The sequence below is a fragment of the Stigmatopora argus genome, chromosome 10 (assembly GCF_051989625.1).
Source record: "Stigmatopora argus isolate UIUO_Sarg chromosome 10, RoL_Sarg_1.0, whole genome shotgun sequence".
NCBI lineage: Eukaryota > Metazoa > Chordata > Actinopteri > Syngnathiformes > Syngnathidae > Stigmatopora > Stigmatopora argus.
In genome coordinates, this window is record NC_135396.1 from 18,256,692 (window position 1) to 18,281,925 (window position 25,234).

Consider the following 25,234-nt stretch of genomic DNA (forward strand, 5'->3'; position numbering starts at 1 on the left):
TTTACAAATTCCAAAATGCTCTCTTTTCTTTGTGCCCAATGCTTCGCCTCCTGTGCCTCCTGTGAGCAATTATTTTTTAGAGAAGACTAAATTAATTACACTAAATTAATTACTCTCCCGATATCCAACTATATCACCATAGTTTGCCAAGACCCCATAATCACAATATGCTGCAAGCACAACTATATCATAGCAAAACCCATTTCTGCCCTCAAGTTTGCTTCAGCACCCCCAAGGCCAATTATTGTAATATTCAGCCGCACCAAAACAGAGCGCTCCCCCCGCAATCAAAGCATTATTCGGCTAGTTTAGAGTCTGACCAAAACGCAGTTTTGGCAACCCCGCTAAACATTTAATTGGCTGTTTTGTATTTCTGTTAACCAAAATATTCCCGCTAGCAGACGGGAACGAAACCAGGATAAGCCACAATAAGCCATTTCATTCCAGTACATTGACAGTACATTTAGTTACTATTAACAAGTATGCCTAGCACTTTGAAATAACCATTTTAATTGCCATTTTACAACTTTCAGCATCACACAAAAAAATCCAATTGAATTCATTCCCAAAGAATGTGATCTCTGGTTTAAAATTAACTCAACATCCTCATGTTCAAAATCCTCATTCAAATCATTTTGAGCAGGCCTGCCTTGATTTTAGAGACCTTTTTGTCCAGGCAATCAAGCGATATATGTAATATATATAAGTATAATTTGAATGAGCATGCAACACATTTGAATGAGCATGCAACACATTTTTTAGCTGCTCCTGATAAATGCTGCCCACCGCGTGGTCTTCAGCGATGCCGCTGTTGGCCTTAAAACAAGCCGTCATCCTGATTTGATATTCTGCAAAAGGCTCACCATCCCTCTGCTTAGCTCTGCTGATCACGGTATAATTAACTTTTGTTTTAAACTTCCCCGTAACCCGATCAATCAGTTCATGCACTCTCAAATTCAAATTACGACCGTCATGACACAACGGGCCACCATCAGCTTTTGGATTCGAACATCCAAATTTAGTAGGAGCCTGCTCCTTGCCCACATTAGTATTAGCAACTTCGATCATGGGATATTGTTCAATAAACACATCACTCATTGGCGGCGCCCCAGGCTGGGGAGATAGCGTTTTCTCCCCATGTCCCCCACGGGCCCTCCCGACCTGGTCATATTTGTCGGAGGGGGCCCTCCTTTTTAACAACAACAACAACACACTTCTTCCCCACCGGGCCAGTCTCCCCGTCCTCTTTTCTGTGGAATAACACAGCCTCTGTGTTTCCAGTCCCACCGTTATCAACTGATTTAACCCATGTATCATAAACCAATAATAGGTATCATTATATCCCTCCTGCTCCTCTTTTGTTAAGATTTCCCCCATGCTTAGCACGTATTTTATCCTGCAGTATCAATATCTTATGCATATTAAGCTGGCCAGCAAATCCATATTTATTTATCCATAAGTTTAGGTGTTTAACCCTTGTAGCGATTTTCAACAATCCAATCTGTACACGGCAGACGTCAATAGCCGCTTTACTGTTTGCACCACCCATTTTTGGAGTGGATTTGTGTGTATCCCCGTAGTACCTTTTTTTTTTCTTTAACAACTACGCTTTAACAACTACGCACACACAACCAATGTCGACCACCACATTTTTATAGACCCCACCGTGTCTACCTGCTAGTGACTAGTATCCGCAGGGTTTTAAAATCGCCATCCCCAGGATGCGAGCCTTACTTCTCAAAATAAGGCCTTCGCGTGTGATGCCCTTCGCGCATTTGGATCCCGTCAACAATATGCAGCCATCACACGCGGACTCGGCAGAAATGTCAAAAGATGCTTACCCAGAGGATAGTCGTCAACCGATTAGAAAACAGGCGCTGCTGAGAAATAATCCAGCCTGGAAAAGGGATTCTCGCCGTGCACGGTCACTCCAGATATTAAACTGCAGCGTCTGGATTCCTTATCGGTGTGTTGACCCCGGCTACTCGAAGGACCAAATGTTGGAATAATGATTCAAACCTTTTAAATCATTATTAGTAATATTTAATTAAAAAAGGAAATACATCTTTCAACATAGCTGCTTACAACTTCGAAGGAGATGCCTTGTGATGTCGTCTCAGTCCACAGTGCATTCTGAATTGCAGTAACTGAATCATTGTATTTAATCGCGACATTCGAAAAACATGGTTATGTAATCAGTACAATAACACTCGATGGTTTAGAAAAACAAGTGTGAGGAATGCATTATAAGGTCAACAAAGTAGTATTATAATGTAAGCAAAGCCGTATTTTCAAATCTGCTCGTCATAACAGTCTCATTGGGTCCTGCTTTGGCCTTGTAAAGGAGACGAGACGATGATGTGGAGGAAAAATGTCCATGTTCCCATGACTGTTTATAGCCTTACTACTTATTTAAAAAAAATGCTTACAACACATATAGAATATTCCATAATAATTCTAACACAACCCATAATCACCTAGTACGCCTCTGGGGATGCAAATTGCATCAATGTAAGTCGGATCACCATGCCCCGAGGAGGCGCAACGCCGTTGGGAGGCAGAGCCGCTGCACCAAAATTCGGAGTCGCCAATTAATTGTATCTCCTCAATCGTAGATGGAAAAATGGGAGAGAGGTCGGTGCCCCCTACATGTTATACAGGTTTGATTTTTAATAGTTGCTGCGCTTTCGATTAACAGCAACCGATTATTGCAAGCTTGGGAAATACATGTCACAGAAAAATTAATCATCTGTGGTCATTTTAGATTTTAATTTTACAATAGCAGATCTGGGTTTTTTCTCCTCGTAAGTTTTTTCATATTTATTTGTATAATTTGTAAAAATTATCTTCCCCAGATGACCATGGCCTTAGAAAAGTCATCAGACAAGGATCTTTTACACTTTTAGTTTATCGGTTTTAACATCAATTTATACACCCACCACAGTATGAGTTATTTTTTTCAGTGCTCTGATGATTTGTGTGTCATCCAGGTTTGCCAATCTGGACCAGTTTCTGCAACAAGATTTCCCCAATTTCTATTCAGTACTGTTAAGTAGCATATGTGCTGTTTCCCAAAGTTTGATGCTTTGTATGAGACAACATTTGACTATTCTAAAAATTGAAAAAAAAGAAAGGATGATTTCAGTAGTCTAATTTTGTGGAAGGCAAAACATCGTTTGTATGTTTACTCTCCCAGGGATGTCATCTCGAATACATGTTAGGAAATCAGGTGTTCTTGTATCAGATTGTATTTTGAACCGAGTTTTATGCATCCGTTCGTTTATTTTAACCCTCAGTAGGAAGGTTCAGTCTCAATTGAAACACTTTCACACTCAACATTTTTTTTGCCTATGGAGACAATAAATCCAATATAAAAGAGATCACTATGGTTAATGCCATTGCCCCCGGAGCAATAATCATTTTAAGCACTATTGTACTGGTTATCTCATTCATTTCCTTTTATTTCATCAGAAGGGTTTCCTTCCTCTGTCTCCTCAAACGTTTCAACTGAGATAACCTTCTTACAGTGCGAAAGGTTGATCCACATCCCCCTCTTGGCTATTTTCATGTCTGGTCGTTGATCACCAACACTTGGTATGGACCTTCCCACTTTGGGTCGCAGAGCAGGTGGTTTGTTCATCCATAACTTAAGTTTCACATTTGGACTTTGCAGCTTCATTTTCGTTCGTTCGTTCCTTCCTTCCTTCCTTCCATCCTTCCTTCCTTCCTTCCTTCCTTCCTTCCTTCCTTCCTTCCTTCCTTCCTTCCTTCCTTCCTTCCTTCCGTCCTCCCTTCCTTCCTTCCTTCCTTCCTGCCTTCCTTCCTTCCTTCCTTCCTTCCTTCCTTCCTTCCTTCCTTCCTTCCTTCCTTCCTTCCTTCCTTCCTTCCTTCCTTCCTTCCTTCCTTCCTTCCTTCCTCCCTCCCTCCCTTCCTCCCTTCCTCCCTCCCTCCTTACCTCACACAAGAATCAGATTTTCTTTCCTTTCGCTTAAATTGATTGATGCAATTATGAGAGATCCTGTTTCTCTTTTAAAAAAAGGCTCAAATCTGTTTATCTCAAATCAGTCTCAATGATTTCCCGTCTCATTTTTGCTCATCCTTGCTCCAAAGCGGCCCTTGGGAGCAGTAACTCGGAAACAAATGACAGGAGAACGAGACAAAATTATTAGTCTCACTAGACAAAATTAAGCAACAGATGAGGAACAAATTCAAACTATGGGTTGGGCTGAACCTTTCACAGCCTTCATTTTTTTAGTTGTGTTTTCAAAAGATGAATCAATACCCCTATCTTGAGTCCTGTGTTTTTCTCAGGGAAATGAGTTGTGTGTTGAGCTACTGCTTGAGGATATGGCAATTGATGGAGGGAAAAAAGACTGCTCCAACCCACGGAAAACTCGCTAGTAGAGTGTAAAGTTGTGGGGTGCACCACCTCAGAAAAGCAACAGCTGGGATGAATTGGAATTTGCCTGGAGGCTTGCGAGTCACCCATTCCCAGACCATATGGGGAGGTTAAGCTGAGGCCAACCCACATCTTTCCTCTTCACATCCCAAATTCACCATGTCCATAGAGAATAGTCTAGAGATTGTAGAGGAAGAAAAGTAAAAGAGCATGATCATTCGGTATTCACTTCAAAAGTTTTGAAAAATGACCCACTCATAGCGTTAAATTTCTGGTCATCATTTGACATTGGCTCACGAGACGAATTTGAGCATCTCTTTTTTTGTCTCATTCTCTGCTCATTTGTTTCTTAATAATCTTAATGGCTCTGTAGGAGTAGGGAATGAGCCAAAATGAGCGAGGACAAAGCAGATTGATTTGGGACTTATTTGAGACAAGAAACAGAATAAAGCACAGAATGCCAGGGGTCAAACTCATAAAATCGCAATCATATCTCAGTTTATTTGAACAACAATTAAGATAAAGCAATAAGATGAACTTAAGACTTTTTGGAGACAAATAAGACATAAGACCCTTGCATGTTTTAAAATTATAGTATCTGGGCCCTATTTGAGTGGCGTGACAAAAAAATAAGAATGTGACTCCCTCAACCAGCATTGTCAAAAGGGCACCATTTAAAAAGTGCCAGTTTTAACCTCTTATGATAAAATACAGTAAACTCTCGAATGTCGGTGTTAATGTAAACCAGACATGGCCGAGATAATCGAAAAATCGAGGAGTAGGGTAACCCCTATTATAACTACCTTTTTTCTTTCTTTTTCAATAGTGCTGAGTCTGAGAGGCAAGCGGAAAACAGGGAAGTGGCTTCCGCTTACGAGTTTCTGTCATGTCTTTCGGCTTGACGTCAGGGCGAGGGGACGGGGAATAGGACCTAATCGCAGGGAAGCAGGCGAGGACGTGGGAAGTGGTGCTCAAACGAAAACTTTAATAACAGACAGGATCTTAGAAAATAACGAACAACTAGAAATCAAATCAGATAACCAGGAAAGCGAGGAACGAGGCACATGGAACAGGGATCGAGGTGACGTGGAAACATCGCATAGACAAACAAAAGCAGTTCAATGGTATAATCCGACCATGACAAAATAGTCAGTGGGGTTTAAATAGGCACACCAGAAACTAATTCACAATGATGCGCAGCCGCGGGAGAGCAACGGCAAGAAAGGAGGGACAAACAAGAGTAGGGAAACGAAGATAAGAACACACGGAGAAAGCAATGAAATAACAATAACAAGCCAATCCTAACAGTACTCCCCCTCTAAGGGACGGATTCCAGACCTACCAAAGCCGAATGTCCATAAAAAAGAAACCGCTGGTGGGGAGGGTGGTTGTAACCCAGTGGCGGGCCGTCAGGGCCTTCAAGGCCTTCTCTGCTGGCCTAAGAAATATCTGAATCATATTATATTTTGTCCATCAATACTTATTATTCCAAAAGGTCTGTTAGCTTCCTTTCATTGCTTTTCCCCCTGCTTGCACTGCTTCCAGATGTGTAATTTAATATTGAAGCATTTAACCAATCACATTTCAGCCATTATTTGTTGCCAGATCAGATCTGCCTCAAAGCCTTCACAATCAGTTCTGCGGGCTCTGCTGCATTAAACTAGACTGTTGCTTTTAACCAATCAGATTTCGAGTTGGCAACCCCACAATGCTTTTTCATTCGCATTGGCATTTTGCTGGCTGGGATACGTCATTGCTTTCACCAACTATGATTGGCTAGTAGGCGGGCCAAAGCCATAGTGAGGCAGCCAGAGGTCGCAAACTCCACCCACAATGGCCGACAGAAGCAAAAACAAATGGATTCTGTTGCAGATTTGCTCACAAAGCTATTTTCCAGACGGACTTTTCCAGAAAAAAATGGACATCATTAAGAAAGGGCGGTCACCTCCGAAGCTAGCAAGCCTGTTACAGCCGGGAAAATGGTGTGTGCGCCACTTTCAGTGCGCTAACTTAGCTGCACAAGCAAATTTATTGTTTTGTTGATTTAAAGCCATTTTCAAGACGGACTATGCCGGAAATATGACAGGACAGGCTCGACTTTCATCATTAGATTCGATGGCGATAGAAAAGACGGAAGAAAGAAAGGAGGATGGATATTGTGTACAGTTAAAAAGAATTTTTGGTGAGTATAATATGGCTATATTCCTAAATAATATTTCAATTGTGGGCCCGGTTCTGATATCTGAAAAGCACGTCCATCGCTGTCTTTTCCCGAGGACCCCCCCCCCTGGCCTTGTTGTAATGTCTCAAAAGCTCTAGTATTTGTATTCAATCAATAAATGCTGCTAGGAAGTGGATTTTACCTAATTTTAGTGCATTTTTTGTCATTTCACGTATGGACGTATCGACGTTCATCGGTGTCTTTTTACCGGGGAAATGATACCCCGGGCCCGGTTCTGATGTTTAAAAAGCTCCAGTATTTATATTTAATCAATAAATGCTGTTTTCGGCTGGATTTTACCCCATTTTCGGGCAATGTTTGCCCGTACGCCATTGACGTTCATCGCTGTCTTTTCCCTAGAAAATCGCCCCCCTGGCCTGGTTTTAATGTTTGAAAAGCTCCAGTATTTGTATTTAATCATGAAAGGCTGCTAGGAAGCGGATTTTACCCCATTTTTGTGCATTGATTTAGTGATTATTTTTTATGTGTCGCAGCTCTAGCTGCAGTAGAGGTTTTATAGCCATAAAATAGTTTTTGAGTGTTGGATTGATACATTGAAGGCGCTACGAGAAAATGCACCGACCGCCACTGGTGTAACCTAGAAACTTGTGCCGACCGGCCCGAGAAAAGACGTGGGAGAGGCCGGTCCGGCAGGCATCCGCGCCGGCCCTTGACGAGGTGGGGAAGTGACTGGTCCGGTGGGCGTCTGCAACGGCCCTTTAAGTCAGGGGTCTCAAACTCGCGGCCCGCGGGCCAACTGCGGCCCTCGGGACAATAATTTGCGGCCCCCGTCTTAATATGAAAGATTAATGTTTGTGTGGCCCGCAAGATTGATATGAATGACACTTGTTGTGTTTGGAGCTGAATGAACCAATCACGGTGAGGTATACGGCTCTGGAGGGCGGGACATCGGCCGGGCTGTCCAGTGCCTCGCTCACTCACTCATTCATTCCTCCAATCAGCTGGGCGAAGGAGAAGCCTTGAAGCCGATCACTCCGCTCGGCGCGCACACTCCTCCGCTGCTCTCAGCATAGAACTGAATGAGGCGCTATGATCCATGATCCAGCCTGTGTCAGTGTAGCCATCTCCGCGAGTGAAACGGAGAGCGAAAGTGCGCATGCGCCACAAACCCGCGCGACTGAAAGTGAAAGATCAACCCGAGACTCATTCCAAGTGGAAAAACATATTACACTGTAATAATTACAGAGCCCCAGAGATGTCTCTTTCAAAGCCTGCCGTGAAGAGAAAGGTCGGTGATGAGCACAGACAGTTTCAAGAAGTGGGGAGTGCAATATTTCTTTGTTGAACACAGGGGCAGCCCGACGTGTCTCATTTGCACTGAAAAAGTTGCGGTGCACAAGGAATACAATTTGAAACGTCATTATACTACGAGACATGCTGAGGAGTACGAAAAATACCAGGGAGATGAGAGAGCCAACCAGGTTGCCAGTCTTAAAACATGTCTTCTGAGGCAACAGGATTTCTTCAAGAAGGCTAACAAAGACAGTAATGCAGCAGTCGAAGCTAGCTACGCCATTTGTGAGTTGATTGCTAAAGCAGGAAAGCCATTCACAGAAGGTGAATTTATCAAAAAGTGCATATTACAGGCTGCACATATTGTCTGTCCAGAAAAGAATAGTCTGTTCAACCACATCAGCCTTTCTGCCAACACCGTGGCAGAGCGCATTTCTCACCTGTCAAGTGACATTTATGATCAACTGTGTGAGAAAGCACAATGTTTCAGTGTATATTCAGTGGCTCTTGATGAGACCACAGACATCACAGACACTGCCCAGCTCGCAATATATGTCCGTGGTGTTGATGACAATTTTAAAGTAATGGAGGAGTTGCTCACAGTAATTCCAATGCATGGCCAGACCACCGCTAAGGAAATATTTCACCAGCTGTGTGATGCCATTAAGAATGCCGGTTTGCCATGGAAGAGCTTTGTTGGAATAACAACCGATGGAGCCCCATCAATGACAGGGAGGAAGAATGGACTGGTAGCACTTGTTCAAATAAACTGGAAGAGGAGGGTGTGGATGAGGCCATTGCTCTGCACTGCATTATCCATCAGCAGGCCCTTTGCAGCAGATGCCTGAAGTTTGACAATGTGATGTCTGTCGTTGTGAAATGCATCAACCAAATCAGATCCAGGGGCTTAAAGCACAGAAGGTTCCCTGCTTTTTTAGAGGAAATGGAGTCAGAATATGGGGATGTGCTCTACTTCACTGAGGTACGTTGGCTCAGCAGGGGAAACGTGTTGAAGAGATTTTTTGAGTTGAGAGCAGAAGTAAAAGACTTCATGGAGATAGACGGGGTTGCTGTTCCTGTGCTAAGTGATCCCAAATGGCTCATGGACTTGGCTTTTCTTGTTGATATCACACATGAGCTTAATGTACTGAACAAGAAGCTACAAGGCCAGGGGCAACTTGTCAGTGCTGCCTATGACAACGTGAGAGCATTCTGCACTAAACTTGTGTTATGGAAAGCCCAGCTCTCTCAGACAAACCTTTGCCATTTCCCAGCATGCAAGGCTCTCGTGGATGCAGGCACACCATTCAGTGGTGAGAAGTATGTTGAGGCCCTTTCGAAGCTACAGGAGGAATTTGATCACAGATTTGCAGACTTCAAGACACACAAAGCCACATTTCAAATTTTTGCGGACCCCTTCTCCTTTGATGTGCAAGATGCCCCTCCTGAGCTTCAAATGGAGCTCATTGACCTGCAGTGCAACTCTGCACTCAAAGCCAAGTTCAGGGAGGTGAGTGGAGAAGCAGACAAGCTTGGGCAATTTTTGAGAGAGTTGACCCCCAGCTTCCCTGAACTTTCCCAAATGTTCAAGCGGACCATGTGCCTTTTTGGGAGCACATACTTGTGTGAGAAGCTCTTCTCCACCTTGAACTTCAATAAGTCCAAGTACAGGTCCAGACTTACTGATGAGCATCTTCAAGCTCTACTGAGGGTCTCCACTGCTTCCTCCCTCAAGCCAAATGTGACTCAGCTATGTGAGAAGAAGCGCTGCCAGGTCTCTAGCAGCAAGGAGTAGGCAAGAGAAGCCGTGTTCAGAATATTTCATGTTCAATGTTCCATTCAAGTTCAGAAAGTTAAAGGTTAAAGAGCTGTTAATACAGACATTCGAAACGGAATGAAAATAATTCATTTTCTCTACTTAGGCAGCCAGTGTATATCTCTCATTATTATTATTTTATTTTTGTATTACTGATTGATTGTTTTTTTATTCATCTTTAAGTTAATTTATTTAATTCATATTTTTTTGTTAAAAAATAAAGATATTTGATAATGTTGGAATGTTTTATCAGCGCTTTTCTTGTGGAAATCCTGATGCGGCCCAGTCTCACCCAGACTCGGCCTCTAGCGGCCCCCAGGTAAATTGAGTTTGAGACCCCTGCTTTAAGTGATGGCCTAGCGCCCTGCTCTGAACAGACACTAGAACTTCAGAAAGATCGTCGGCTACCCTACCCTGGATGCTCGGGGGGCCGCCGACCCCATCGTCCAGGGGGCCCGGAAAGTCGCTGCCGCCGACCCCCTCGTCCAGGGGGCCCGGAGAGTCGCCGCCGCCAAGCCCCCTGTCCTAGGGGCAGGAACTTGACGGGCAGGAACTCGGCGGGCAGGAACGTGGCGGGCAGGAACTCGGCGGGCAAGAACTTGGTGGGGAGGAACTTGGCGGGGAGGAACTTGACGGGCTTGACGGGCAGGAACTTGACGCCAGGACAGGAATAATATGCGGCTAACCGGCAAGGGAACACTGGAGCGCTGCATCGGGACGGGGTGACTGGTGGACTAGCTGGAACGGGGTTCCTGGTTCGTTGCCTTGGCACGGGGATGACTGGCGGACCAGCCGGCACTGGGACGCTGGCTTGTGGCTTTGGCACAGGGACGTCTGGCGAGCCAGCCGTCATGGGGATGTGGGATCGTGGCTTTGGCATGGGCACGACTGGCCGGCCAGCCGGCACGGCTACCCTGGTTTGTGGCTTCGGCACGGGGATGACTGGCGGAACAGCCGGCGTGGGGACGCAGGATCGTGGCCCGTCGGCATTGTGGCCCTGGTGATGACTGGCGGGCCGGCCGGCACGGGGACGTTGGATCGTGGCACGCCAGTCGCCACACGGTGGTCCATTGTAGATGGCCAGCCAACACGGCAAATCCAGGTCGGAGTAATCCAGGTCGGAGTAATCGGAGAAGAAGGTGGGGCCAATGTCCTCCAGGGGGGTGTATCGAAGTCCGGATCGGCTGAGGGAATCACAGTCCGAGTCTGAATCTGAAGCCCACAAATCTATTAACTCATGACCGTCCTCACATACAGAAAAATCTGAGTCCAAATACAGATAGCTGGGGCGATCAACAGGGGGCGATGGAGGCTGAGAATTCTCTCTCAGTTGAGAAAATGAATAGCCGGAGTCCGAATCCAGATAGCCAAGGCCATTAACAAGGGGCGATGGAGGTCGAATATTCTCTCCTAGTTGAGCGAATAGCCAGGAGCGATGGAGTAAGCGATGGGGCCAATAATCGGGGGGCTGGGGGTGAGCTGGATGACTGGCGTCGGCGAGACGTTGTTCAGTGTAGAAAAATTGCACATTTTAAAAATCAGCACAAAATTCAATAATTAAAAATATTAAAAAAGAAATCCAAGAAAGAAATATTTATTTGAATTTAATTTAATTGAGTACTTTTATTGTCATTGTACAAGTATACTGAGATTTTAAGCTTCACCATGAAGTGCACAAATTAATAATCAATAAATATTAATAATAAATAAATTATCAATAAATAAGTCATAAATGAGTTGTCAACATGAATAAGTGGTCACATAAATAAGTAGATACAAAAAGTGACTGAAGTGGTTAACAGCCTATGGACTTTTAATGCAAGTACAAGATAAGTCTTGATTAGGTGCACCTAAATCAGGGGTGGGCAAACTGGTCCTCAAGGGCCATGGGGGAACTGGAGTGCTCAACCTCAACTTCTCACCCAGTCGCAAGAAAATCCGGAAAGGACTCTTAATTGTTTTGACTTGAATTCCACATCTGGTGGCGATATCGAATCGACCTCCGAAAATACTCGCAATTGTTTTAAAAAGGATGCTTGCTTGTTTGAATTCTTATGCAATTGTTTTGATTCCTGACCTTAGGTATTTTGAATAGATAACCTTAATTGTTTTGACTCTAATTTAATTTAATGGGCAGGAAAGGATTCGGTTCTTTAGAATGATGTGGGACAAAGGCGAGTCAGGATCGATTCTCTCTTGCAAGATAAAGCAGAATATGCCTCCGATGTCTTCCTTATATTAAAGCAGGGGTCTCAAACTCAATTTACCTGGGGGCCGCTAGAGGCCGAGTCTGGGTGAGACTGGGCCGCATCAGGATTTCCACAAGAAAAGCGCTGATAAAACATTCCAACATTATCAAATATCTTTATTTTTTAACAAAAAAATATGAATTAAATAAATTAACTTAAAGATGAATAAAAAAACAATCAATCAGTAATACAAAAATAAAATAATAATAATGAGAGATATACACTGGCTGCCTAAGTAGAGAAAATGAATTATTTTCATTCCGTTTCGAATGTCTGTATTAACAGCTCTTTAACCTTTAACTTTCTGAACTTGAATGGAACATTGAACATGAAATATTCTGAACACGGCTTCTCTTGCCTACTCCTTGCTGCTAGAGACCTGGCAGCGCTTCTTCTCACATAGCTGAGTCACATTTGGCTTGAGGGAGGAAGCAGTGGAGACCCTCAGTAGAGCTTGAAGATGCTCATCAGTAAGTCTGGACCTGTACTTGGACTTATTGAAGTTCAAGGTGGAGAAGAGCTTCTCACACAAGTATGTGCTCCCAAAAAGGCACATGGTCCGCTTGAACATTTGGGAAAGTTCAGGGAAGCTGGGGGTCAACTCTCTCAAAAATTGCCCAAGCTTGTCTGCTTCTCCACTCACCTCCCTGAACTTGGCTTTGAGTGCAGAGTTGCACTGCAGGTCAATGAGCTCCATTTGAAGCTCAGGAGGGGCATCTTGCACATCAAAGGAGAAGGGGTCCGCAAAAATTTGAAATGTGGCTTTGTGTGTCTTGAAGTCTGCAAATCTGTGATCAAATTCCTCCTGTAGCTTCGAAAGGGCCTCAACATACTTCTCACCACTGAATGGTGTGCCTGCATCCACGAGAGCCTTGCATGCTGGGAAATGGCAAAGGTTTGTCTGAGAGAGCTGGGCTTTCCATAACACAAGTTTAGTGCAGAATGCTCTCACGTTGTCATAGGCAGCACTGACAAGTTGCCCCTGGCCTTGTAGCTTCTTGTTCAGTACATTAAGCTCATGTGTGATATCAACAAGAAAAGCCAAGTCCATGAGCCATTTGGGATCACTTAGCACAGGAACAGCAACCCCGTCTATCTCCATGAAGTCTTTTACTTCTGCTCTCAACTCAAAAAATCTCTTCAACACGTTTCCCCTGCTGAGCCAACGTACCTCAGTGAAGTAGAGCACATCCCCATATTCTGACTCCATTTCCTCTAAAAAAGCAGGGAACCTTCTGTGCTTTAAGCCCCTGGATCTGATTTGGTTGATGCATTTCACAACGACAGACATCACATTGTCAAACTTCAGGCATCTGCTGCAAAGGGCCTGCTGATGGATAATGCAGTGCAGAGCAATGGCCTCATCCACACCCTCCTCTTCCAGTTTATTTGAACAAGTGCTACCAGTCCATTCTTCCTCCCTGTCATTGATGGGGCTCCATCGGTTGTTATTCCAACAAAGCTCTTCCATGGCAAACCGGCATTCTTAATGGCATCACACAGCTGGTGAAATATTTCCTTAGCGGTGGTCTGGCCATGCATTGGAATTACTGTGAGCAACTCCTCCATTACTTTAAAATTGTCATCAACACCACGGACATATATTGCGAGCTGGGCAGTGTCTGTGATGTCTGTGGTCTCATCAAGAGCCACTGAATATACACTGAAACATTGTGCTTTCTCACACAGTTGATCATAAATGTCACTTGACAGGTGAGAAATGCGCTCTGCCACGGTGTTGGCAGAAAGGCTGATGTGGTTGAACAGACTATTCTTTTCTGGACAGACAATATGTGCAGCCTGTAATATGCACTTTTTGATAAATTCACCTTCTGTGAATGGCTTTCCTGCTTTAGCAATCAACTCACAAATGGCGTAGCTAGCTTCGACTGCTGCATTACTGTCTTTGTTAGCCTTCTTGAAGAAATCCTGTTGCCTCAGAAGACATGTTTTAAGACTGGCAACCTGGTTGGCTCTCTCATCTCCCTGGTATTTTTCGTACTCCTCAGCATGTCTCGTAGTATAATGACGTTTCAAATTGTATTCCTTGTGCACCGCAACTTTTTCAGTGCAAATGAGACACGTCGGGCTGCCCCTGTGTTCAACAAAGAAATATTGCACTCCCCACTTCTTGAAACTGTCTGTGCTCATCACCGACCTTTCTCTTCACGGCAGGCTTTGAAAGAGACATCTCTGGGGCTCTGTAATTATTACAGTGTAATATGTTTTTCCACTTGGAATGAGTCTCGGGTTGATCTTTCACTTTCAGTCGCGCGGGTTTGTGGCGCATGCGCACTTTCGCTCTCCGTTTCACTCGCGGAGATGGCTACACTGACACAGGCTGGATCATGGATCATAGCGCCTCATTCAGTTCTATGCTGAGAGCAGCGGAGGAGTGTGCGCGCCGAGCGGAGTGATCGGCTTCAAGGCTTCTCCTTCGCCCAGCTGATTGGAGGAATGAATGAGTGAGTGAGCGAGGCACTGGACAGCCCGGCCGATGTCCCGCCCTCCAGAGCCGTATACCTCACCGTGATTGGTTCATTCAGCTCCAAACACAACAAGTGTCATTCATATCAATCTTGCGGGCCACACAAACATTAATCTTTCATATTAAGACGGGGGCCGCAAATTATTGTCCCGAGGGCCGCAGTTGGCCCGCGGGCCGCGAGTTTGAGACCCCTGCTCTAGACACAGCACTAAGCCACCTGGAGCACCATGGAAACAACGTAAGGATGCTTTTCATTGAATACAGCTCAGCCTTCAACACTATAATACTGGACATTCTGGATGAAAAACTCTCCCACCTTGGACTATCCACATACGACTGTACACTGATCCACCAGTCTAACTCCATCATCAAATTTGCTGATGACACCACTGTGGTCGGACTCAAGGGGATGTATCTGCCTACGGAGATCAGGTCAACAAACTTTTTTCATGGTGTTTGGTTAACAATCTCACAGTAAACACCACGAAAACTAAAGAAATGATCCTGGACTTCCGCAAATGCAGCACAGATCTGGCCCCTCTCCTCATAAATGGAGTATGAATAGACAGGGTGCCCGGACATTTCGTCGACGGACAATTCGTCACCGGACAATTCGTCGCCAGACAGTTCGTCGACCGGACATTTCGTCGACGGGAAATTCGTCACCGGACAATTCGTCGAACAGACATGTCGTTGGACGATATGTCGAATGGATATTTAGTCGAAGATCGTTTTTGTTGAACGGTGGGTTCCTCGCGAACCATTGTTTTGTTGAATAAATAATTTGTTGAAAGCGATCAACCAAGTAGTCTCTCTCTCAAAATTATAATCACCCTAACCTTAACCACTAACATTAACCACTAACCTTAACCACTAACCTTAACCACTAACCTTAACCACTAACCTTAACCACTAACCTTAACCACTAACCTTAACCACTAACCTTAACCACTAACCTTAACCACTAACCTTAACCACTAACCTTAACCACTAACCTTAACCACTAACCTTAACCACTAACCTTAACCACTAACCTTAACCACTAACCTTAACCACTAACCTTAACCACTAACCTTAACCACTAACCTTAACCACTAGCCTTAACCACTAACCTTAACCACTAACCTTAACCACTAACCTTAACCACTAACCTTAACCACTAACCTTAACCACTAACCTTAACCACTAACCTTAATCACTAACCTTAACCACTAACCTTAACCACTAACCTTAACCACTAACCGTAACCACTAACCGTAACCACTAACCTTAACCACTAACCTTAACCAGTAACCTTAACCAGTAACCTTAACCACTAACCTTAACCACTAACCTTAACCACTAACCTTAACCACTAACCTTAACTACTAACCTTAACCACTATCCCCCAACCCTAATCCTAACCACTAAGCTTAACCACTATCCCCTAACCCTAATTCTAACCACTAACCTTAACCACTAACCTTAACAACTACCTTAACCACTAACCTTAACCATTAACCTTAACCACTAACGTTAACCGCTAACCTTAACCGCTAACCTTAACCGCTAACCGTAACCGCTAACCTTAACCGCTAATCTTAACCGCTAACCTTAACCACTAACCTTAACCACTAACCTTAACCACTAACCTTAACCACTAACCTTAACCACTAACCTTAACCACTAACCTTAACCCCTAACCTTAACCACTAACCTTAACCACTAACCTTAACCACTAACCTTAACCACTAACCTTAACCACTAACCTTAACCACTAACCTTAACCACTAACATTAACCACTAACCTTAACCACTAACATTAACCACTAACATTAACCACTAACCTTAACCACTAACCTTAACCACTATCCCCTAGCCCTAACCACTAACCTTAACCACTAACCTTAACCACTAACCTTAACCACTATCCCCTAACCCTAATTCTAACCACTAACCTTAACCACTAACCTTAACCACTAACCATAACCACTAACCTTAACCACTAACCTTAACCACTAACCATAACCACTATCCCCTAGCCAGAGACGAATTGTCCGCTGACGAAATGTCCGGTGACGAACTGTCTGTTCAACGAACTGTCTGGCGACGAAGTGTCTGGCGACGAAGTGTCTGGCGACGAATTGTTCGTCGACGAGATGGCCGGTCAAGGTAGACAGGGTCCCTTCCTTCAAATTCCTGGGGGTCTATGTGACGGTGAAGAAGTCCCAGAAACGACTCCATTTCCTTAGGGTACTCAGGAGGAACAACTTGGACACTAAGCTTCTGGTAACATTCTATAGAGCCATTGTGGAGAGCATCCTGGCATACTGCATCACAAAGTGGTACGCTGGAAGCACCGCAGCAGACAGAAAGGCCATGCAGAGAGTGATCAACACTGCCCAGAAGATCATCGGCTGCTCTCTGCCCTCACTGGAAGACATTGCCAGCCCTCACTACCTCAGCAGAGTCGGGAACATTTTCAGGGACCCATACCACCCTGGTCACAACCTGTTCCAGCTGCAGCCCTCTGGCAGACGCTACAGGTCACACAAAGTATGGACAAGTAGACTTAAGGACTGTTTTTCCCACAGCCACCAGGACTCTGAACTTGCGTTAGCACGACACACAATCCCTTCTGTTCAACAACTTCGGGGTGTGCAATAATATCTTAGATTGTGCAATATTTTAGAATTTACCTTAACAGGATTGGATTGGATTGGATAACTCTATTCATCCCGTATTCGGGAAATGTCATGTTGACAGTAGCAAGAAAAGGCATAGTTTTAAGTTAGACAGTACAGTCAAAGGCCGCAGAACAAAAAAAGCAAAAGCAAAAAGCACAAAGTACAAAGCAAATCGTTACTCTTTATATTTTTATATTACTTGTTTATTTTCTTTTACTGGGAAAACGCACTTTGTGGAGTAGCACCACCAATTTTGTCATATGCAGCTGTGTATGATGACAATGAAGGCTTTTGATGATTTGATGATGATGATAAAGCCTATGTCTGAACAGGGGGTTCGCAGCCCGATACTTGTCCAGAACACTTATTATTTTAGGCATCAAGGAAGAGAGGAAGAGGAGAGCCCTCCGCAGTACCGCCAACGCAGCAGAGAGACCCTTGAGATGGCTATGGCTCTCCTCCTCTGGACATAAACCGGATGCTGATCACCACCGCTTGGGTCACCTGGAGGAGGGTGTCTGATTTTGAAAGACACATCAGTAGATGTATTCAGGAGCTCTGTGCTTGAATAAAAATAATAGGGGGGACAGCAAGAAAAGCAGTATTCAAATGGGAAAACAGGAATAGACTGGGAGTATAGGACATTTTTGATGTGGTTTCAAGTGTAAAATATGTGTCTTGGTTCATGAAACACCTCTGAGCCACTTATTATCCAAATCTTAGTGGGGGATACTTGAGCCTATCCCACCTAATTATGGGCACAAGGAGGGGGACACCTTGACCAGCCAATCGCAGGGCACCAGGCGACACACAACCATTCACGCTAACACTCATACCTAGAGGCAATTTAAAGCGCTCAACCAGTCTACCATGCACATTTTGGGATGTAGGAGGGAACCGAAGTATCTACGCAAGCCCGGGGAGAACATGCAAACTCCACACGGTGAAGACCCTCAACGCCAAAACTGTGAGGCCAACGGGTTAACCACGCGCCCCCCAGGCCTAACCCTGATTAGTCAGCATACATTTTCACATGACAGTCCTGTAAAGTGGATCCTTGACATCTGTTGTCATTTGTAAAAAAAAATATTTTCCCTCTGGATGGGTGTTTTAAGAGTTTAACCTTTCTGTTGTGTGTTGGATCAGAAAACCCCACCTTCCATTCATCCATCCACTATTATTATTACTAATATTATTCACTTCAATGTTTAATGTCACCTGTATACATGCCCATGCAGCAACAACAATGATAAAAAGTCAAAGAGAAAATAAAAGGACTCTTAGAACAAAGAACATTTCTACTCAGGCCTTTATTTTACTGTCTTCAAGCACTCATTCCACTTCGTGTGGTGATTAAAAATAGATACCAGCTTATGAGTGAAGGCGAATCCAGGTGCCAATGCAGTATGTATATCATTCAATGGCATGTTTGTGCTAATGCACTATGCATGAGATGTCCAAGCATCATGCAACATTCAGCAGGTTGGGGAGGCTGTAGGTGAGGCCAACACAGCCTGCAGCCAAAGATGCCTGCTCTTCAAAGTGAGTTTTGTCACAGCTCACTGGTGCCATACATTTAAAAACATAACTAGGGAACATCTCACGCATGGTTCTCTTTTACAGACAGCCTTTTATGCATTATTACCAAAATAAAAACAGTGGACTCATTACTCTGTATGCTGGAAAAATCCCATGTTTCCACAACATGCACACAAAGAACCAGACGCACACAAAAATTAACAATGGAAATTGTCTTTGTGCAGGAAATGTCAAAGTTTTACCGATATTAACATATACATCTATATGTATGTATATATATATATATATATATATATATATATATATATATATATATATATATATATATATATATATATATATATATATATATATATATATATATATATATACATATATATATCAGTGGCGGTCCGTGCATTTTCTCGTAGTGCCTTCAACGAATCATTCCAACCCTCAAAAACTATTTTATGGCTATAAAACCTCTACTGCAGCTACAGCTGCGACACATAAAAAATAATCAATAAATCAATGCACAAAAAAGGGGTAAAATCCACTTCCTAGTAGCATTTAATGATTAATCACAAATACTGGAGCTTTTCAGACATTACAACCGGGCCAACAACAACAGCCAGGGGGGTGATTTTCCCGGTAAAAGACAGCAATGGACGTCCAATATATATATATATATATATATATATATATATATATATATATATATATATATATATATATATATATATAGATATATATATATATAGATATATATACAGTGGTACCTCGAGATACGAGCTTAAACCGTTCCGGGACTGAGCTCGTATGACAAGATTCTCGTAACTCGAGCGGAAGTTTCCCATTGATATGAATGGGAAACAAATTAATTCGTTCCAACTCTCTGAAAAAAACACCAAAAACAGGATATTGGATTGAAAAAAATGTTTTATTTCTAATAATTCGCCATATATTGACAAAGTAATAAATAACGAGTGGTATAATAGAAATAAAGTGTTTAATCTAACTAAAATTGGGCGGATTTCGCCGAGGGGAGAGGGGCACAAAAGGGGCGGGGGGCTTCGTTTTTTTCCCACACAATTCACCTTGCCGGCTGGCCATCTACGATGGGCCACCACGTGGCGGCCGGTGTGCTGTGCCACCCTCCCGGAGGAGGCGGCGAGCGCCGCGCCGCAGGGAGAAGCGGAAGGAGGGCCTGGACGCTCGAGCCCCTGACCAAGCTTCTCGCCCGACCACGTCGCTCCAAGCTTCTCGCCCGACCACGCCTCTCCAAGCTTCTCGCCCGACCACGCCGCTACAAGCTTCTCACCCGACCACGCCGCTCCAAGCTTCTCGCCCGACCACGCCGCTCCAAGCTTCTCGCCCGACCACGCCGCTCCAAGCTTCTCAAATACCCGTGCCCAAGCCACGCAAGTTACTCCCTTTGCCACCTGGGCCGCCAGTCGCACCCGTGCCGAAGCCACGAACCAGGCTTCCGGTGCCGGCTGGTCTGTCCAGTTCCAGTTTGCCAAGTTCCTGTTTGCCAAGTTCCTGTTTGCCAAGTTCCTGTTTGCCAAGTTCCTGTTTGCCAAGTTCCTGTTTGCCAAGTTCCTGTTTGCCAAGTTCCTGTTGGCCAAGTTCCTGTTTGCCAAGTTCCTGCTTGCCAAGTTCCTGCTTGCCAAGTTCCTGTTTGCCAAGTTCCTGTTTGCCAAGTTCCTGTTTGCCAAGTTCCTGTTTGCCAAGTTCCTGTTTGCCAAGTTCCTGTTTGCCAAGTTCCTGTTTGCCAAGTTCCTGTTTGCCAAGTTCCTGTTTGCCAAGTTCCTGTTTGCCAAGTTCCTGTTTGCCAAGTTCCTGTTTGCCCAGTTCCTGTTCGCCCAGTTCCTAATTGCCCAGGTCCCGTTCGCCCAGTTCCCGTTCGCCCAGTTCCCGTTCGCCCAGTTCCCGTTCGCCCAGTTCCCGTTCGCCCAGTTCCCGTTCGCCCAGTTCCCGTTCGCCCAGTTCCCGTTCGCCCAGTTCCCGTTCGCCCAGTTCCCGTTCGCCCAGTTCCCGTTCGCCCAGTTCCCGTTCGCCCAGTTCCCGTTCGCCCAGTTCCCGTTCGCCCAGTTCCCGTTCGCCCAGTTCCCGTTCGCCCAGTTCCCGTTCGCCCAGTTCCCGTTCGCCCAGTTCCCGTTCGCCCAGTTCCCGTTCGCCCAGTTCCCGTTCGCCCAGTTCCCGTTCGCCCAGTTCCCGTTCGCCCAGTTCCCGTTCGCCCAGTTCCCGTTCGCCCGGTCTGCCCAGAGGGGGCCGGCAATGGCGGCAGCAACCCTCCAGCGCCCTTGGACGAAGGGGCCGGCGACGGCCGCGAGAGCGACTCTCCGGCGCCCCTGGACGAGGGGGCCGGGGACGGTGGCGAGAGCAACTCGCGGGCACCCCCGGACAAGGGGGCCGGCGACGGCGAGAGCAACTTTCCGGCCCTCCCAGCCGAGGGGGCAGGCGCCCCCCTGAGCAGCCAGGCTAAGGTGCCTGACGACAGTTCTAAGATTCTGTTGTCTGTTAAGGGCAGGGGGCTAGGCCAGCACCTTAAGGACCAGCAGGGAGGCCCGCAGGACCGGTTACTCCCACTCCTCTCCAAGGGTTGACGTGGACGCCCGCCGGATAGGCCCCTCCTAAGCCTCGTCTCAGGCCGGCGCGGACGCCCACCCGACCGCCCACCTCGATACCTCATCACCGGCCGGCGTGGACGCCCGCCGGACCGGCCACGCCCACGCCTCGTCATCAGCCGGCGCGGACGCCTGCCGGACCAACCACTTCCCCGCCTCGTCTCTGGCCGGCGCGGACGCCCGCCGGACCGGCCACTCCCACGCCTTGTCCCTGGCCGGTGCGGACGCCCGCCGGACCGGCCACGCCCACGCCTCGTCACTGGCCGGCGCGGACGCCCGCCGGGCCGGCCACTCCCACGCCTCGTCGCCGGCGCGGACGCCCGCCGGGCCGGCCACTCCCACGCCTCGTCGCCGGCGCGGACGCCTGCCGGACCGGCCACTCCTACGCCTCGTCACCGGCCGGCGCGGATGCCCGCCGGACCGGCCCCTCTCTCGTCTCTTCACGGGCTGGCGGGGACGCCCCCCGGACGATGAGAACGGAGCTCAACCGCCCTCCCTCCCTGCCTGATTTTTGTCTTTCGCTTTTCATGGACATTCGGCATTAGGATGTCTAGGATCTGTCCGTTAGAGGGGACCTACTGTCAGGAGCGGCCTGTTTGTCCTTCCTGACGTGCCGTCAGAGAGCAGCTGCAGTTAATCTGCTGATTGCATCCTGTTTTGTTATTTAAAGAGCATTGAGTCATGGGACCATTGCCGGACCGTTACTTCTGTTCATGCATGCGCGCAGCATGCTGCCATTTTGTTTCTATGCCATTGTTGATTTATAGATCCTTGTTGATTTATTAAAGGATGTCGTTCAACTGGCTCGATTCAACTCCCGTTTCCCGCGGATGGGTCCTAATATATTCCGGATCGTGACGCGACGACGCGGCGAGATCGTAACAATGGCACTCTTTCTCAGAATAAAACTACCCGCAATCAATATGTGGGTAAGCTCAGCTGCTGCATTTCCTGTTATTATTATCTAATACGAGGAGTATTATATTACTTCTCGTTCGCTGCTCACAACTCCCCGCAATAGCATCCCCGGTAGCAACTCTATCATAGGCGCTGTTCAAAGCGGTTGCGACCACAGATGCTACAAGCTAAAAGGGAGTCGCGAGCCAGCGCCCCCGATGCTCCCATGAGCAGCGGAGCAATCGCTGATAAAAGAATGCTTCTCGTTGGCAAGTGGTCGTGCGTTATCCGATTGTGAGGACATTTGTGTGCATCATTTTCGGAATATTTTGAAGGGAATAGTACAACAGCAAACAGCCCATCGATAGCAAACGTGAGGGTGGAGTGTTTGTGCCGTTTACGAGTGCGTTGTCGTGGAAAAAAAAAACGAAGCTCCCCCGCCCCTTTTGTGCGTCTCTCCCCTCGGCGAAATCCGCCCAATTTTAGTTAGCTTAAACACATTTTATTACTATTAAACCACTAGTTATGTGTCACTTTTTTAATAGATGGGGAATTAGAAGAAATAAAACATTTTTTCCGTTCCAATATCCTGTTTTTGGTGTTTTTTCAGAGGGTTGGAACGAATTAATTTGTTTTCCATTCATTTCAATGGGAAACGTCCGCTCGAGTTACGAGAAACTCGTCATACGATCTCAGTCACGGAACGGATTACGATCGTATGTCGAGGTACCACTGTGTGTGTGTGTGTGTGTGTGTGTATATATATATATATATATATATATATATATATATATATATATATATATATTCCAAATTCAATCTCTTTCATTCCAAATCATCACGTAACTCGTGTGACGCTGCCTGCCCCAACTACAATGTTGGCCATCCGTTAACAATCCGTTAGCAATCCCCTAACAATCCATTAGCAATCCGTTAGCGAAACTGTTAAATTGTTCAATCCATGGCTTCAGTCCATTTTCCAAGCGTTCACACCCGCGTTGCGTTGTCATTCACGCCAGGCATTTCCTCTGTACAGCTCGATGCCGATATAACAGCGAAGAGGATCAAAGGCCTGGGCGTGATGCATGTTGCGAGTTACAATGGATTGTGGAGGACTGGGCTCAAGTGTCGGCCAGCACTGTTCGAGCCTTCGCCAAAGCTGGAATCAAGTTCCCGGAATACACAACTCTGATTGACATTGGAGCCTAGAATGTAAAACGCCGAACTCTTTATATCAGTGTACTTTTTGACCTCAATAAAGCATTATCAAACTCAGTTTTGCTCGTGCTGCCTTTAAAAAAATCACGCTAGTGCCAAGTCTAACATACGCTAGCAGCTAGCATAACATACGCTAGTGGATAGCATGCGAGAATGATTTTGTTCTTCCTTTTTCAGGCCAGATATGCAAGTAAGGTGAATTCTGGTAAAGATCGTGATGGATTAATTATTAATACAATATAATTAACGTGGAAGACATCTTTAAACATACACTGGTTACAACTTGCACGGAGAATCACTCATAACTCGCCTTCGTTCAAGAGGATTCTGAAGAGCGGCATACTCTTCTCTCCATTTAGTCGCGCCATACTCAAAACATTTAATGTAATCTGATTCAAAGCAATTGCATAAGCTAACCGAATAACACCATTAAGGTAAAAAAATGCTCATATTAGATCGAAACCAAAACACCTGCGTAAGAATTTGCAGTATAAGCATAATAATTTCTTTATAAGGTAAACTGCCGGCGTCCAAGTCAAAGCATCTGGGTGTCTGGGTTGCATCGAGGTGTATCTCCCAGTAAACAGTCCTTGGAGGGTGAGGTGTTACGTCAACAAGCTGGAGCCAGCAGGGTGACCTCGAGTTTGCCCCAGTCTCAAATTAAAGACACTCTTATACAAAAGTAATTAAAATGCATACATCTATAATATTATCCAGAATAACCCCAACAGATCGAGACAAAGGATTTTCCCCAAGTGTATTTGTATTTGTCATTAAAAATTAATAATAATAAAAAAAAGATTATGGGATTGAGTACAAACATAATCCTGGACATCAATGTTATCACCAGTAGGCTGTCTAATAAGCAGATACAATCCTTGCAATTTCGAATTTGTTAGAGCAATTGCACCAACCATAAGTCGGTCTAGCAGAGAGCGTAAGCAGGGGATAAGACAATACCCACACATTGTCAAAGTATTAGCCAAAACAGCCATTGATTTCACCTCGGTGAAGGCCAATTTTTTACATTTGCCGAAGGTCTTATCCCACCAGTCTGCCAGAAGGTGGACAGTTCCACTCCAGAGTGCCTCTTCTGTTCAGGGTCTGCAGGCCTTCACCGGCTCTGGTTAGGGACCCATTGGGGGACGTGTCGTTGAGTGCAACATTTTCAAACATTGCATACGCCCCCTGCTCTATCAAGAGCACATCAACCGTCAGAAAGATCATTGGTGATTGTTTTTCTTTCTTTTTGTTTTTGTTTTTTTAATAACCTGGCGCCGCCATCCTCGAAAGGCTTATTGGCGATTTCAGAAATCAATATCAAATTTCCAAATCCTTTTCCACCTTGATATTTGATTGTAGATTATATCTTGGTGGATAGCCAATCAAAAACACAAACAGACAGACCATCATCCACGCTCACACTCATAATCAGGGGAATTTAGTGTTCAACCAGTCTAGCATCCATAATTTTGGTTTGTTGGAGTAAACTGGAGTATCCGGAGAAAACCCACGAATTCTCGAGGACACCAGGAATACTCCACACTCTGGAAGGTCTGGATCCACCCGGCTTCCATTAGTAGATCCTCAAACCGCAAGGCTGATTCGTTAATTACTAGTCTTTCAATTTGGGTCGTTTACCCATACATCAGTGGCCCGTAAATTTTCATCACAGGTGTAAACCACCATCCCCAGTGGGGCTTCTTGGTAGTTCACCCCCTTTGCCACCCTATCAGCAATAATCATTCCAGAAGGAACTAGGCAATTAATGTATTATATTCGCGTGTCACACATCTACAAATAGAAATTTGTTTTGGAAGTTCAATTGCCGCCATTCGTCGCCCTAGTCAGTCAGGATGAGCGACTGCCATGCGAGTG

At 45.4% G+C, this 25,234-nt stretch overlaps 1 long non-coding RNA gene across 1 annotated transcript; it reads left to right on the forward strand.

Moving 5' to 3' along the window:
• Positions 1–5,279: 5,279 nt before the first annotated feature.
• Positions 5,280–23,393, forward strand: LOC144083735 (uncharacterized). The gene is made up of 3 exons (XR_013303614.1): positions 5,280–6,381; positions 6,450–6,581; positions 23,175–23,393. It is a non-coding gene; the product is annotated as an uncharacterized LOC144083735 (long non-coding RNA).
• The last annotated feature ends 1,841 nt before the right edge of the window (positions 23,394–25,234 follow it).